Genomic DNA, 16,262 nt, shown 5'->3' on the forward strand with positions numbered 1-16,262 from the left:
CTCGTCCTCTGTCGTTCCCTTCTCCTTGTGCCCTCCATCTTTCCCAACATCAGGGTCTTTTCCAGAGAGTCTCCTCTTCTCATGAGGTGGCCAAAGTATTAGAGCCTCAGTTTCAGGATCTGTCCTTCCAATGAGCACTCAGGGCTGATTTCCTTAAGAATGGATAGGTTTGATCTTCTTGCAGTCCGTGGGCAGTGTGTTGCATCAGTATATTGCCATGTTTAACTAGTGACATATCATTATGTTGAAATCGCTCAGCCCTAGTTGCAAAATTAGGAAGTTCCACTTGGGGGCAGCCATTTCAGGAAAGATTCTGGGATGCTGCCAAAGTCCTGGCACTGCCTTCCTGAAGCTGGAAGCCTTGTAAGGGCTTGCCCACACAAAGGTGAGAAGATCCACTTGAGGGTGCCAAATATTGGCCTCCAAGAGGATGCCACTTTTGGAAAGATTACAAAGTGCATCCATTTCGTGTGGCTGTTGGAGGTGAATAGCATGCCAGAGCCCTGGCACCGCCTTCCCCAAGTGAGAAATCTAGTACAGTGGTACCTTGGGTTAAGTACCGTACTTAATTTGTTCCGGAGGTCCATACTTAACCTGAAACTGTTCTTAACCTGAAGCACCACTTCAGCTAATGGGGCCTCCTGCTGCTGCCACGCTGCCAGAGCACGATTTCTGTTCTCATCCTGAAGCAAAGTTCTTAACCTGAGGTGCTATTTCTGGGTTAGTGGAGTCTGTAACCTGAAGCGTATGTAACCTGAGGTACCACTGTACTTGCTTGCCCAGGTTTGGGCAGGAGAGAAGGGCTCTAGGACACTGCCATAGCCTTGGACTTCCCTACCCAGAACCAGAGCACTGCTCAGGTCACCCAGCCAAGGTGGCACAAAATTGAGAAGATCCATATTGTCTGCCTTTTGAAGTGTGGCACAAGGGTTCTGGGGTGCTGCCGGAGCCCCTGACACAACTAAACCTTATGAGATTGCAACTTTGCAAGTGGGGGGGGGGTAAATGAATGGAGAGTGGAATTTGTAACCCCTGGTTATAAACTGGGGTTATTAAAAGAAAATAAACTTTGTGCTCTTTCCTCCCCTCTGCCCCTCTGTGTGTGCATGTCTCTGTGTCTTCCTCCTGTCTGTTAGGGAGCATTCTCTCACCTTACATTTGATATCTGTGTTACTAATACTAATAAACTTTATTAAACTCAAAAATAACAGTTGTAAGAAAATCGTAAGGGTAAGTAAAAATGTAGAAGTCTTAGATTCTTAAGTAGCAGCAGTTGCTAGCACAGCACTCTGTTGAACTCTACATCATTTTCATCAAGAACTTGGGAAACAGCTTAGCTCCCCTACCTTTTTAAAATTAAATATATATTTTTTTGCTGGGGGAGGGGGCTGTAATGGATATATACCCAACGCCTGAGCCAAACATCCACCTGTATCTGTAATCAATAACGTTGTGGCCATTTCCAATCCAGATCATTTGGTTGAATTTATTAATCACATCTGCATTTATACATGGGTGCTGGGGGTGCCAATGCAACTGAGTCTGCAATAAATAAACAAAAAGACGAGTTCCCCCAGTTTCCCCCTCCCTCCCCAAAATACTTTGGTTCTATCCTTATTTCAGACATGCTGTCACTGCCTTCCCAAAGCGGAAGTCTAGTACTTGTTTGTGCAGCATTGCGGAAGAGGGAGCTGTTCAAGGACACTGCCAGAGCCCTGCAGTTTCATTCCTAGAGCCAGATCAGTGCCAGTGGGGTGTTTGCTTGTATTTCTGTGTCTCCCTCCTGTCTTTTATGGAACATTTTTTCACCTTACCTTTGGTATCTATGCCAGTAATTACTTTCACAGCTTTTTTCCCTTAGGGAAAAGGTACTATTATAATTTTCTGTACGATAAATAACAGTTGTAACAATATTTTAAGGGTAAATAAATTGTAAGTTTTACACCCCCAAGTAGTAGGTAAAAGGTAAAAGCAAAGGACCCCTGGATGGTTATGTCCTGTGGTTATTGACTATGGGGTTCGCCTCCATATATTTATCTACTTGCCCTGATATGCTTTTGAACCACAGACCTTGCCGAACTGCACCTGCTTCCCTGTTTGCCTCTATATAGCTCTATCCAGGGGTTTTGAGTAGGAACTTGAGGAAATTCAGTTTCGCTGCCTTTTTTAAATTCAATTTTTTTTTTTTTTTGCCAGGCAGGGTGGGGTTGGAATGGATACCCAATGCCTGATCCAAAAATCCACCTGTATCTGTAATAAAAAAATATGTGGCCATTTCCAATCCAGATCATTGTCCGCTTGCGTTTATTAATCCCATCTTACATTTAGCCACTGAGGGTGCTGCGTGGTGGCACTGCAATAGACAAACTTGGTGGTGAGTTCCCCCACCTATTTTTCCAGAAAGAATGCACTGTTTCCATCCTTATTTCAGACATGCTGTTATATCAATATATCGCAATGTTTAGCTGGTGACGTATCACAATGTTGAAAAGCCGACATCGCCCAGCCCTCATTGCAGCCCCCTTCCTTTCTGAGCTCCATTTCTGTAGGATGCTCATTTAGTCTCTCAATCTTCCTGCCTTTTCAAGTAGCAGAACCTCATATATGATATAATGCATTGCAAACAGGACCTGTTACACGTAGGACCTGCATTCGTTGTAGGGTATATTCCTCTGGAGGTACTTTTACATAGTGCTATGCTATAGTAGTTATTCAAGATCTGAGGTGCTGCAAAATTTAGAAGATCCACTTGGGGGCACCAAAAATATTGGTCTAACATAGCCCGCCATTTTAGGAAAGATTACAAAGTGTGTCCATTTTGTGTGGCTGTTGGAGGGTGGCACAGAGCCATGCGCCGCCTTTCCAAAGCCGGAAGTCTATAAAGTTATTGCCCATCTTTGGGGAGGAGTGAACGGCTCTAGAACCCTGCCAGAGCTGACACAGAAAACCTCACACATACACTATGTAAATGAATTAAAGTTTACTACCTTCTTCTTTCCCCCTCCCAATCTATCTCTCCACCCCTCCTCCCCCACCTTATAATTGTATTTATTCTGAAAAAATATTGCATGCACCTCAGCTAACAAAACAAAACACGAGGGGGAGGACACACTACTGTACTAGGCTCCAAAATTATTTATGGAAGTGTTCAAAAAGATGAGTTTAAATCTCACACCTCCAAACTTATTACAATGCCTTTCAACTAATCCATTTGATTCACAGACCAAAGGGCAAATATAGAAATTTCAGATCCGGTATAAAAATCATATAATTGTGGGATGACTTTGTGGTCCAGGGACCATTGAATTCAGTTTCTGCATAAATTAGGAAATCCTCATTAAAACTTCTGCTTAGGTGGCTGTAAAGAGCATGAAATCACCTTGTGACTCTGAGTATATTTCAGTGGCGCTATACACTGGTCATGCTATCCAGAATATTTAAGGAAGCTGATCCTAATTTTTGGAGGGGTTGCACAGTCAAAGCCACATATTTCCATATGTGGTGGTTTTGTGACATCACCAAAGCTTTTCGGAGTTGTGTCTTCAAAGAAATAGCTTGTTATATAACAAAACAAATCAACCAATCTCCTTTATTGGCATAGAAAAAGTGCATCATATACATGGATCAGAACACAACACAGTTAACGAAACATAGTAGAAGATAGTTTAGGACAAACCTGTCCCGACATCGTAAGGTTCATAACATCACTCAAAAATATTTGCACATTACCCACAATCTACAATTGTTCAGCAGATACGACAAGCTGGAAGAATCAGTGCAATAAACCCCCTCCTTCAATAAGGGGGCCAAATACTTATCATATATTTTTGCATAGAATGGGAAATAAAACGTGTGTGATGGATTCGACCTGTTTTGTGCCGAAAGGGCAGTACTGTATCTTTCAGAGTAGGGGATTTTCTAAAATCTACCTTGCAAAACTGCAGATAGTAAGACGTTGAATCTTGCGAGGGAAATTGTAAAGCTGGTGTAAATATGGCATGTCCTGGCCCAAATGAGGGTGGAATTTGTTATGTACTGAAGTTCTCACCCTGGGCCAGCAGGGGGATACTGTAGATAGTTTTCACTCAGGTCCACGTCAGTTATTTTAGGCGGGAAACCCTGGGTTGTTGTTGCTACAATGTTGACAGCCGGCTGCCTATAAAAGCAGGCCGGCTGAGATGTTTGCTGTTCAGTTCTGTCCAGCATACAAATAAAGAGCTGCTCTGGAGAAATCACTGTGTCGTCTGCTATGTTCGCCCACAACCTAACACTGGCGACGAGGATGGGATCGATGGACATCAGAGCACAGCCAGATGCAACCACCTCTGAGCAGAGCTAAATCACTGAGCTGAATCACTGAGCGAAATCACTGAACAGAACCAATTCAGAGCTGACTATTCTGGCTAGAGCACGGTGTTCCATCCATCGCCCTTCACGCCGGCATCGGAATCATGGCTTCACTTGTGCCTCTACTACCTTTTGCGCCAGCCTCTGAATCATGGGACTCCTTCCTCGCTCGGTTCGACTGCTACCTCCAAGCCAATGAGCTGACGCAAGTATCACAGGAACGTAAGCAGGGCCTATTCCTCAGCCTCTGTGGGCCTGAGGTGTTTGAGACGGCCCGAGCATTGGTTGCGCCTGAAGCAGTCCAGGCAACACCATGGGACACAATCCAAGAGAAGCTCTGCAACCACTACACACCAAAGCCGTCCAAGATTGCTGCCCGCCATGCGTTCTACCACCAGAACTAGGCAGAGGGGGAGTCAATCAACAACTACACAACCGCCCTGCGACAGGCTGCAATGCACTGCGAGTTCCGAGACTTAGACGATGCCCTGATGGATCGAATCGTCTGCAGGGTCCGGGACATCCATCTGCAACGGCGTCTCCTCACCAAGCCAGACCTCACGCTACAGAAAGCCATTGAGGAGGCTGTGGCCTCAGAAGCTGCTGGACGCCCAGGAGATCCGCAAGTCCAGCAGCCCACATCTTGCTAGGAAGCCAGTTCCAGTGCATCATGAAGAGGCCAGCAGTGATGAGGCATCCTCCAGTGAAGACGATGACGTGCACCAGACAAAGCGGGAGCGCAGGACGTTCCAACAGAAGTCCAAGGGCCAACCGGAATGTGCCGGCTGCGGAGGCAACCATTCCCGTGCCAAGTGTCGATTCAGAGATGCCATCTGTAGGAAGTGTTCCAGAAGGGGCCATATCGCTAAGGTCTGCCAATCGGCTCCCTCTGACACCCCCCCTTCACCGACTCGCAAATCCAAGTCTTCACTCCAGTCTGCCAAGGGGAGCTGTTTCGCTCTCACCAACTGCTGCTGCCCGTCTGGAACCACGATTGGCCAAACCGACTCGCCTACGCGACGCAAGCTGAACGTCACAGTGCTCATTGAAGGAGCTCCATGTGACATGGAGATCGACACCGGGTCTGCCCTGTCCATCGTGTCATGGAGCACCATCAAAAGACTGGTACCCAGAGTGTCCAAAAGGCAACTCGACTCTCACCGCGTACACCTGAGAGACTACCAGGGAAACGACATTCCCGTGGTAGGCGTTGGCCGGTTCCGGATCGCCTTCAAGGATTTTTCGGGCCTGCTCCGGTTGGTGGTGGTCGAAGGTCAGCGGCCAAGCCTCCTAGGGCTAGACTGGTTTGATGCCCTCGGCCTGGAAGTCACCGGCATCAACTGCATCTCTAATGCAGAGACTGAGAGTCTGGTCAAAGACTTTGCTGAGGTTTTTGACAGCACTTTGGGGCAATATACAGGTACGCCCATCTCCTTAAGCCTTGATCCACAAGTCGCCCCCATCAAGCTAAAGCCACGCCGGGTTTCCTTTGCTCTCAAGGCTAAGGTGGACGAACAACTGGGCAAGCTGATCGCCCAAGGAGTTTTGGAGCCGGTTGACCACGCCAAGTGGGAAACCCCCATCGTCACGCCTGTCAAGCCAGACGGGTCGGTGAGAATCTGCGCTGACTACAAGTGCACGATCAACAAGGCACTTAGGCAGCACGCTTATCCGGTTCCTGTTGTCCAACGCCTGCTGCGTTCCCTGGGTGAGGGTAAGGTCTTCGCTAAGCTGGACCTTGCCCAAGCCTATCAACAACTGCCCGTTGATGATGCCACTGCTGGAGCCCAGACGATCATCACCCACCGAGGGGCATTCCGTTGCCGCCGGTTGCAGTTCAGGGTGAGTGTGGCTCCTGGCATCTTCCAAAGCCTTATGGAGTGTCTCCTGCAAGGGCTTCCGGGCGTGGTACCATATTTTGATGACGTCTTGGTGTCCACAGACTCACACCAGCAGCTGTTCGAGTGCCTCCGTGCCGTGCTGACCAGTTTCCAAGAGGCCGGGCTCAAGGTAAAGAGGGAGAAGTGCCAGATCGGCGTTCCACAGGTAGAGTTCCTGGGCTATCTTATTGACACCTCCAGCCTTCACCCGACCACATCCAAGATTCGTGCTATCCAGCAGGCCCCCATCCCAAAGAACAAGACGGAGTTGCAGGCGTTCCTGGGGCTGCTGAACTTTTATAACATGTTCCTGCCCCACAAAGCCACGGTGGCTGAGCCTCTTCACCGACTCCTCAGCACAAAGATGCCTTGGTCCTGGGGTCATCAGGAGACGGCGGCCTTCAACGCGGTCAAGGCTCTGCTTTCATCGGACCATGTGCTGGTACAGTACAGTGAATCCAGGCCGCTGGTCCTTGCCTGCGACGCCTCACCTTTTGGCATCAGCGCTGTCCTTAGTCACCGTTTTCCAGATGGAAGAGAAGCAACGCTCGCCTACTTTTCCAGGACGCTATCTCCGACGGAACAGAATTACAGCCAGCTCGACAAGGAGGCACTGGCACTTGTGGCTGGAGTGAAGAGGTTCCATGAATACCTCTATGGCAGGACTTTTGACCTCATCACTGACCACAAGCCGCTCCTGGTTCTCCTCGCCGGTGATCGTCCAACTCCACCGGTCCTCTCGCCACGCATGCTGTGACGGACTGTTTTCCTGGCTGCCTACCACTACCGGCTCATCCATCGCCCGGGGAAATCGATGGGCCATGCTGTCGCCCTCAGCCGTTGCCCTTTTCCAGCATTTGTGGAAGACCCGGCTCCAGCTTCATCACTCCTCCTGATTGAGGATCTTCCAGCAGTGCCTGTATCGGCTGTGGCCTCCACATCTGCCCAGGATCGCACCATCAGCCGGGTGCTCACTGGGTGTGGAGGGGGTGGCCACAAGGGCCTTTTGCATCGGAGTTCCAGCCCTTCGCAACCAGACAACATGAACTCTCGGCTCATTGCGGCTCGGCTCTGCTGTGGGGAGACCATGTCGTGATTCCCCAGGGACTCCGTCAACGCCTGGAGGCTCTGCACGTTGGCCACCCGGGAATTGTCAAAATGAAGGCGTTGGCTCGGTGTTACGTCTGGTGGCCTAACATGGACGATGCCATCACTGCCTGGGTGTCCGCCTGTCAAGCATGCCAAGAGTTGAAGCCTGCACCACCGGCAGCTAAGGGACACACCTGGGAGATGCCAAAGACACCCTGGTCGAGGGTGCACATCGATCTGGCTGGCCCCTTTCACGGCCGGACCTTTATGGTAGTGGTGGACGCCGATTCCAAATGGCTGGAGGTGGCCCTGATGCCCTCCACCACTACCGAGGCCGTCATCCGGGTGCTGCGAGGCCTGTTTGCGACGCATGGGTGTCCTGATGTCCTTGTCTCCGACAACGGACCGCAGTTCACGTCAGGCACTTTTGAGCGGTATCTTTTGGGACTGGGCATCCGCCATGCCCTAACGGCACCATTTCATCCCTCCAGCAACGGGCCAGTGGAGAGAATGGTGCGCTCGGCAAAAGAGGCACTGGCGCGCCTGGACCGGGGAGACTGGCACGAATACTTGTTCGTGCAACACATCACCCCTCATGCAGCCACAGGGCAGAGTCCTGCTGAACTGCTTATGGGCCGCCTCCTCAGGTCACCACTCGACTGGCTGCACCCGGACTTTGCCGTGGCCAAACCCCCAGGCTGTGCCAACGTGCCACAGTCATTTGTTCCAGGAAACCAGGTCTTTGCCCAGAACTATGTGGGGGACATTCCTTGGGTGCCAGCCACAGTAGTGGGAGTCACTGGACCTCGCTCGTACCAGGTGGCACTCGAAGACGGACGCTTGTGGCACCGGCACATAGACCAGCTTAGGCGCAGGGTTGGGGACTTGGACACTACCGTGGTGCCCCCAACTGCGCTTGTGGCTCCAGAAGAGACACTTACAGATGGTGAGGCTCCACCTACACCTCCCTCGCAAACTGCCAGCGTGGAGCCGAACCAAGCCGTTTCAGAGGGTCTGCCAGACTTACCACAGACTCAGACCACTCCACTTGCGGAGGCTCCACCCACAGCAGCGGATCCTGGGGATTTGGTTTCAACACCACCTAGGGTCGCACCACAGCCTCAGCAAGAATTGTATGGCCCCCCGGACTTGGCTACCAGTCCCCGGCGTTCTGGCAGAGTTTCCAAGCGCCCAACTTATTTAAAGCAGTGTTTCCCAACCTTTTTTGGGCAAAGGCACACTTGTTTCATGAAAAAAATCTCGAGGCACACCACCATTAGAAAATGTTTAAAAAATTAACTCTGTGCCTATATTGACTATATACAGTATAAAGTAACTCTCTTTAATAGGAATCAAATAAACACAAAGAAAGTATTTTATAATTACTTTATTATGAAATAGTAAGTAAACAGAAATATGAAAAATTATAAAATACTTTATTCATTTACCTTTGAGGTTTGTCTCATGAAAGTTGCCTGTTTCTCCGTGTTTTCACACAGGCGAACAAAATAGTCCGCATTCTTGTTTTGAAGCGAAGGGTGTTTCGTTTGGAGATGGCGTTTAAGTTTGCTTGGGACCATAGCACTGTTAGCTAGCTTTTCACCACACACCACGCACAGTGGAGTTGGTTGGTTTGCATCTCCGGTGAAAGTAAATCCAAATGAAATATAGCTTTCGCTATATTGCCTTGTGCCGGAGAATTTGCTTGAGCTAACCATCTTTGCTTTCTTTTCATGCCCACTCATACTTGGGCTCTCATCTGGCTCCAAATTTTGTTCAGAGTCCAGTTCTTTTCTTTTCAAAAACTTTTCCATCACTGCAGTATCCGGCCATCCAATTGCCACTGACAAACGGATACAGACCCCTTTTTTTTACAGCACAGCTCGCACAAATGTACATGGAACACCCTTTTCGAATTAAAACACACAGTCTCACGAGAGCAAGGAGCAGCGATTTTATATTTTACAAAAAGAAGTCGCTAGTCCTCATGGTGACAGGGTGGAAAATATTTAAAAGCAGAACCACCTTGAGGAAGGTGGAGCCATATCACATCCGGGCAGGAGGCCTAAATTGGTGGAACGCTCAGGCCCCGCTTATTCAAAGAGGACACCAGGCAACGTCTCAGGGTATTAAGAACCCTGAGCTAGATTAATGTCCCCAAACGTCATGGTTTGTGCCAACCTACTGACACTCCACAAAGCTTCTTAACCATGTTTGTATGGAAAAAAAATGGGGTGCTGCGGCTCTCCCAACCCACTAACTACCAGCACGCTTCAACACAATGCCGCGCGCGGCAAGAGCCCAGGCTTTCTGATCCAAGCCGCTTTCCTTAGCGCTTCCGGGCAAAGCCGAGCACATGCTACGAAGCGCCCACACGTGTACGAAAAGTCCTGGCTCAGCCGCGAGTTGGCGCAGGCAGATGCCGTCCTGGAGGCAAAAGCCGTCACATGGGGATTTTCTTCCTCCCTCCTTTAAATTTGGAACGTACGGCGCGCGCTCCCTTCACGCCTAGGGGGATTCCCCCCTCCCCTTCCCGCTCTCTCTCTCTCCCTCCCTCCTTTGGCGCGCGCTCCCTTCACGCCTAGGGGGATTCCCCCCTCCCCTTCCCGCTCTCTCTCTCTCCCTCCCTCCTTTGGCGCGCGCTCCCTTCATGCCTAGGGGGATTCCCCCCTCCCCTTCCCACTCTCTCTCTCTCCCTCCCTCCTTTGGCGCGCGCTCCCTTCACGCCTAGGGGGATTCCCCCCTCCCCTTCCCGCTCTCTCTCTCTCTCTCCCTCCCTCCTTTGGCGCGCGCTCCCTTCACGCCTAGGGGGATTCCCCCCTCCCCTTCCCGCTCTCTCTCTCTCTCCCTCCCTCCTTTGGCGCGCGCTCCCTTCACGCCTAGGGGGATTCCCCCTCCCCTTCCCGCTCTCTCTCTCTCCCTCCCTCCTTTTCTCCACCCACACGCCTCCCTTTACGGCTGCTCTGCACGTGTGCGTTGCTGCGACGCTCTTCCAGTCTTTCCCTGCACCGTGGGAGGTAAGTGCTGGCTCCTGACGTGGGTGCGTGCGGCGCCCCCTCCCCCTCGACCGCCTTCCTCCCACGGCACACCAGGCAACGTCTCGCGGCACACTAGTGTGCCACGGAACACTGGTTGGGAAACACTGATTTAAAGGACTATGTTGTTGGACATGTATCACTGTTGGTCTAAGTATGGGAAATGTAACCGATATGCTTTTGTGCCTAATTGAACCATTACGTGTAGTGCTGTATATAAGGAAACCATTACGATTGTAACTAACGCCTTATCTCGGTGGGGAGGGGTGTTATGTACTGAAGTTCTCACCCTGGGCCAGCAGTGGGATACCGTAGATAGTTTTCACTCAGGTCCATGTCAGTTATTTTAGGCGGGAAACCCTGGGTTGTTGTTGCTACAATGTTGACAGCCGGCTGCCTATAAGAGCAGGCCGGCTGAGCTGTTTGCTGTTCAGTTCTGTCCAGCGTATAAATAAGGAGCTGCTCTGGAGAAATCGCTGTGTCGTCTGCTATGTTCACCCACAACCTAACAGAATTATATATAACAAAACAATTGAAATGTCTCCTGCACTAGCACTACTTGGGCTTATGATCCCACCCACTCAAGACTACCCTAATACAGTGGTACCTCAGGTTAAGAACTTAATTTGTTCTGGAGGTCCGTTCTTAACCTGAAACTGTTCTTAACTTGAGGTACCACTTTAGCTAATGGGGCCTCCCGCTGCCACCATACCACCGCTGTGCAATTTCTGTTCTCATCCTGGAGCAAAGTTCTTAAACCAAGGTACTATTTCTGGGCTAGCGGAGTCTGTAACCTGGAGCGTCTGTAACCCGAGGTACCACCGTAATTAGCCATTCTGTTGATAGCTGGCCATATGGAGATAGCCAGATGTTGGAAAACTGGTGTTGGGATGAACACTGATTCTTGGTGTACCAGAGTATGGTTAATAATAATAATAATAATAATAATAATAATAATAATAATAGGACATGCCCATTTGGCTGGGTTTCCCCAGCCACTCTGGGAGGCTTCCAGCAGGATATAAAAGCATAATAAATCATCAAATAAAAAAACTTTCCAATACAGGACTGCCTTCAGAGGACTTCTAAAAATTGTGTAGTTCTTTATCTCCTTTACATCTGAAGGGAGGGCATTCCACAGGGAGGGTGCTACCGCTGAGAAGGCCCTTTGCCAGGTTCCCTGTAACTTCACTTCTCACAGTGAGGAAACCACCAGAAGTCCCTAGGAGGTGGACCTCAGTGTCCGGGATGAATGATGGGGTCGAAACGCTCCTTCAGTCACATTGGCAGAGAAACAACATGTCAAGACCAAGTGGCAAACACAATCCCTATTCCTTTCATAACATAGGGCAAATGTTTATTGAACACATAAATTGTTCTGACTGTGGCAGGAATTCACCCAACACTCATGGGGAAATGTGGCATGATTTTTTTGGAGCAATCAAATGCAACTTTATTACATAGCATGACAAAAGTCTGTAATTTTATCAGGACAAGTTATTTGTTGTTTACTGTTGGAAATTGTTTTCTCAAAATGTATCTTCTGTACCATGAAAAATAAATGAAAACATTATTTAAAAGAAAGAAAGAAATCTAACTGTGAAATGGAAAGAAAAAGGCGTAGAGAAAACTCAGTCAAGTTAATTCACAGATGGCAGATGGCATCTAAACACCCTTAAGACATTTACATAGACAAAACATATTTGCCAACATACTGGAGAGATGCAGAGCAACTGGTACTACATTCCCTATAAGGTGGACATTATGGGGAGGAATATTCACTGAAGCCTCCTGCCAACCTAGCAGTTTGAAAGCACGTCAAAGTGCAAGTCAATAAATAGGTACAACTCTGGCGGGAAGGTAAATGGCGTTTCCGTGCGCTGCTCTGGTTCGCCAGAAGCGGCTTAGTCATGCTGGCCACATGACCCGGAAGCTGTACGCCGGCTCCCTCGGCCAGTAAAGCGAGATGAGCACCGCAACCCCAGAGTTGGCCACAACTAGACCTAATGGTCAGGGGTCCCTTTACCTTTACCTATTCACTGAAGCAATATTAGAAATCAGAAAGTGCTGTGTAATCAAAGTTTGGGTTATTAACAATTTTTAAGGAAGACCAACTTGCTTTGTTATATAAGGATCGTTATTTTCCTTCTGGTGGCAACACTATTACTTATAGCACAAAATTGGAAGAAACTTGAACATCTGCATATCACACAATGAAGAAAGAATGTAGGAACAATTACCCTAACTGAAAAACTACTGAAGAGGGTACATGCATTGAACAATACAGCTGATGCAGACATTTTATTTGGTATCTCATCATAAAATATTCAAATGAACATCCTGATGACAGGCATCCACCGACCACACACATGGACGTATGGCAAAATCTTATATATATAAGTCTTCTGTTCAGGGGTGGGAGGATGGAGAATGAGGAAAACTTACTGTTTTGTTTATACATTTTGGAAATCATTTTAAAAATATTATTTTTAATAAAATAATATTTTGCAACTGTTTGTTGCAGATAGTCAAATTACAATTGAATAAATAGAATCGGCTCCCTTGGCCTGTAAAGTGAGATGAGCGCCACAACCTCAGAGTTGTCTGCGACTGGACTTAACTGTCATGGGTCCTTTACCTTTTTTCTTTTTTTACTAAAGCCCTGTCTCTTCGAGTCTTCATTCCAGATGTCCAGGCAGTGAAATGATTTCCTTTATTGTAGAACCATCAATCCCTCTTGATTCATTTATTTCAGGAGTAGGAACTCTACCAATACATCAGTAGATGCTGGCCAATTCACAGATATCCCTCTAGTCTGAATTAACATAAGCCCCACTATGTGTAAGTCTCCAGATTTCCCAACAAATAATTAACACAGATCTAGATCTGTACTCTGTTGAATCTCTTTTGATAGCAATATGTTGGGCCTCCTTGGTTTGTAGCTCTTGGACAGGGTTGCTATATTTCGAAGGGTAAAAACCAGGACACCACGAAAGTTGTTGAGCCTTTTTTAGCGGAAACGCCAAAATAAAACCACGACCGTAGTCCTAAGAGACACTTAGGTATTTTTTGCCCAATGCCCAGAAACACCTTAAGCCACCCAAGCCTTGCCCCTTCTGTGTAAACACCATTTCCTGTGGACTAGGAACTCCTTCCCGACGCCTGCCTGATTTTGACAAGGCTGCCTAAGGGCTCCTACGATGCCGACGCAGCCCCAGCTGGCACTGCGTTCCCCGAGAGCCAGGCTTCCTGGCACAGCGGAGATCTGGCCCGGAGGGAGGAGTCTCGGGAGGAAAGGTAGCGGCAGGGCACAGCATTTTGGGCGTTTCCTAAATCCGCACATATGGCAGCCGCGCTCTTGGGCTGCTTTACTCTTGATGCATATCTCTATTTCCTCTTTTCCCACGACTCCTCGCCCCGCCCCCCCCCAAAACCTCTCTCTAGCACTCAGTTGGAGCAAACAGCGAGGACCTGAGCAAGGAGAACGCCATCCCATTCTTACCTAATGTTGAGATATCATACATAATATGTCATTGGTTCATGCTCTGTCCAAGCAAACTAGAAATGGTGAGCAGGGTTAGGGGTTGGGGTTGTCCTCATATAGTCCTTCTGTTTTTTCCTTCCTTTCTTTCTTTACAATCTGCTAGAGCAACCCTTTGCCAACAAATATCCAACAGGAAGATTGGGAGGTGCCAAGAGTCCAGTAAAGGAGTCCCCTGTCAAATGTCCAAACCCCAAGGGACCCGAAAAACTTTTATGTCTCGAACCATCATGTGATCTTTGCATGAAAGGCTGTATTTAAAAAAATAATTAATTAAGTAGTAATAAATTGCAATCAAATCCGAAACAGTCTGGAGTCTGGAAAAAAACATATGGATCCAAAGGTATGGAAGGAAAAATGCCTGACCAAGAATCAGCAGTAAAGGGGTAGATAAAAATGGATTGCCTGTTTCCTCCCCATCCCAAGGATTAACAGTATTCCGTCTTGGTCAGCTAGGAAAACCTCTCTGTAATGTTTCTATCCCTTGTAAAAGTTGTTCCTAACCTAATGTTATCTAAATATTATAAATAATGTTATCTAAATACAGTGGTACCTCGGGTTAAGAACTTAATTCGATCCAGAGGTCCGTTCTGAACCTGAACCTGTTCTTAACCTGAGGTACCACTTTAGCTAATGGGGCCTCCCGCTGCCGCCGTGCCGCTCCCGCACGATTTCTGTTCTCATCCTGAAGCAACGTTCTTAACCCAAGGTACTATTTCTGGGTGAGCGGAGCCTGTATCCTGAAGCGTCTGTAACCTGAAGCGTCTGTAACCCGAGGTACCACTGTATTACGTGTACCTGAAGAAGTGTACATGCACGCTAAAGCTCATAGCAATAACAAACTTAGCTGGTCTCTAAGGCGCTACTGGAAGGAATTTTTTTTCTTTTCTTTCGCCTAGGGCGGACCAACACGGCAACTAGATATCAACTAAATATCTACCTGCAACTAAATATCCGGGGCATGGAGGTGTGGTTCCACTGGGGATATATGAGTGCAGAGGCAGAGCAGCGCACATGCTGTGCACCCGGGGGTGGGGCGATCGTCCCACAGGGGCGGAGTGGCGAGCACGGGGGCGGCACCGCCTGCGCGACAGTCCCACGGGGCGGTGCCACCCGCGGCGAGCATCCTAGGGGGGCGCGGCGGCGATGTCACCCCCACCTCAGGGATGATACCGGGGGCGCATCCCCTTCCTTAGCCAGTGCCCTCGTGCCAGCGGCGTAGCGTGGGTAGTCAGCACCCGGGGCAAGGCAAGTAATTTGCGCCCCCTAACCTGGGGCAAGGCAAGTAATTTGCGCCCCCTAACCCCTAACCATGGTCATTAATACTGACGGCTCTACTCTGGGGCAAACGTCGTGGTGACTACTGCCCTCCGTGGTGTTGTTTTTGCAATTAAAGGACCCCTGCCTCAAATAAAGCATCTTGGGGATTGGGGACTGGGATTTGTCAAGGGAGCTGGGAATTGCAGTTCAGTGGCGGGTCAGGGGGAGAGGGTCCCTTCCGTTTCTGGGTGCCGCGGGCCCCTTTGCGCCAAGACGCGCGTCTTTGGGCGTCGCGGCGCAGCCTTCTCGGTCTCCCTCCCCGGCCCGGCTAGCCCCGACGCGGCTTCTTTCTGGCGCGGGGAGGGGGCGCCTCTGGGGCCAGTGCACCGGCCGGCCTCCAGCGCGGGTGGGCGGGCCCCGTCGGGGCGGGTGGGCGGCGTGGCGCTTGGTGCCGGAGCCTCCGCCCGCAGCGCCCCATCGGGAGACCCGGCCGGAAGGAGCCTCGAGCCGGCTGTCGGACGCGGCTGAAGCAGCCAGGGCGGCATGGCAGGTGGCGGCGGCTCCCCGGCGACTCCACGCGGCCAGCCCTGCGCGCTGGCCGAGCCCCGCAGGCGAACGCTGCCCGTCGGTGAGGAGGGGCTGCCTGGCGCGCCCTCCGCGGCGAGCGCTGAGAGCCGCTGCCATGGGGCTCTGGGCGACTCCGGAGGCAGCGAGCGCGCCCCCCCCGAAGTTGCGCCCGGTGCGGCCGGCCCCCCTTGCACCCCCCACGCTACGCCACTGCCTCGTGCCCCGTCCCATAGCTGTCAACCTTCCCTTTCTTTGCGGGAAATTCCCTTCTTCCAGCGCCGTTTCCCGCTGCTTCTCGCTGCTATCCCGGATTGTTAGCTATCCCAGCGTAGACTGTCCCCGGGACAGGTGAGGCTGCTGATCCCTTATATTCAAATCCGAAAGGTGACAGCTATGCCGCTGATCAGATCCCTTGTTTTCAAAAGTCAAAGTTGACAGCTATGCTCCGTCCCCTATCCTCCCCAAATTTGATTTCTCTGCCTGATATCTGTGGGAACCTGCCCGGCTGCCCCCTTGATTTAATAGACCTGTAGAGTTGCAAGG

The 16,262-nt window shown here is 49.9% G+C and overlaps 1 long non-coding RNA gene across 1 annotated transcript; it reads right to left on the reverse strand.

Moving 5' to 3' along the window:
* Positions 1-3,575: 3,575 nt before the first annotated feature.
* Positions 3,576-13,679, reverse strand: LOC309361744. Its single transcript, XR_014164621.1, has 2 exons — positions 10,877-13,679; positions 3,576-4,035 (listed from the first exon to the last, which is right to left on the reverse strand). It is a non-coding gene; the product is annotated as an uncharacterized lncRNA (long non-coding RNA).
* Between the last annotated feature and the right edge of the window lie 2,583 nt (positions 13,680-16,262).

The sequence above is a fragment of the Podarcis melisellensis genome (genome assembly GCF_964234715.1).
Source record: "Podarcis melisellensis genome assembly, chromosome: Z".
Taxonomy (NCBI): domain Eukaryota; kingdom Metazoa; phylum Chordata; class Lepidosauria; order Squamata; family Lacertidae; genus Podarcis; species Podarcis melisellensis.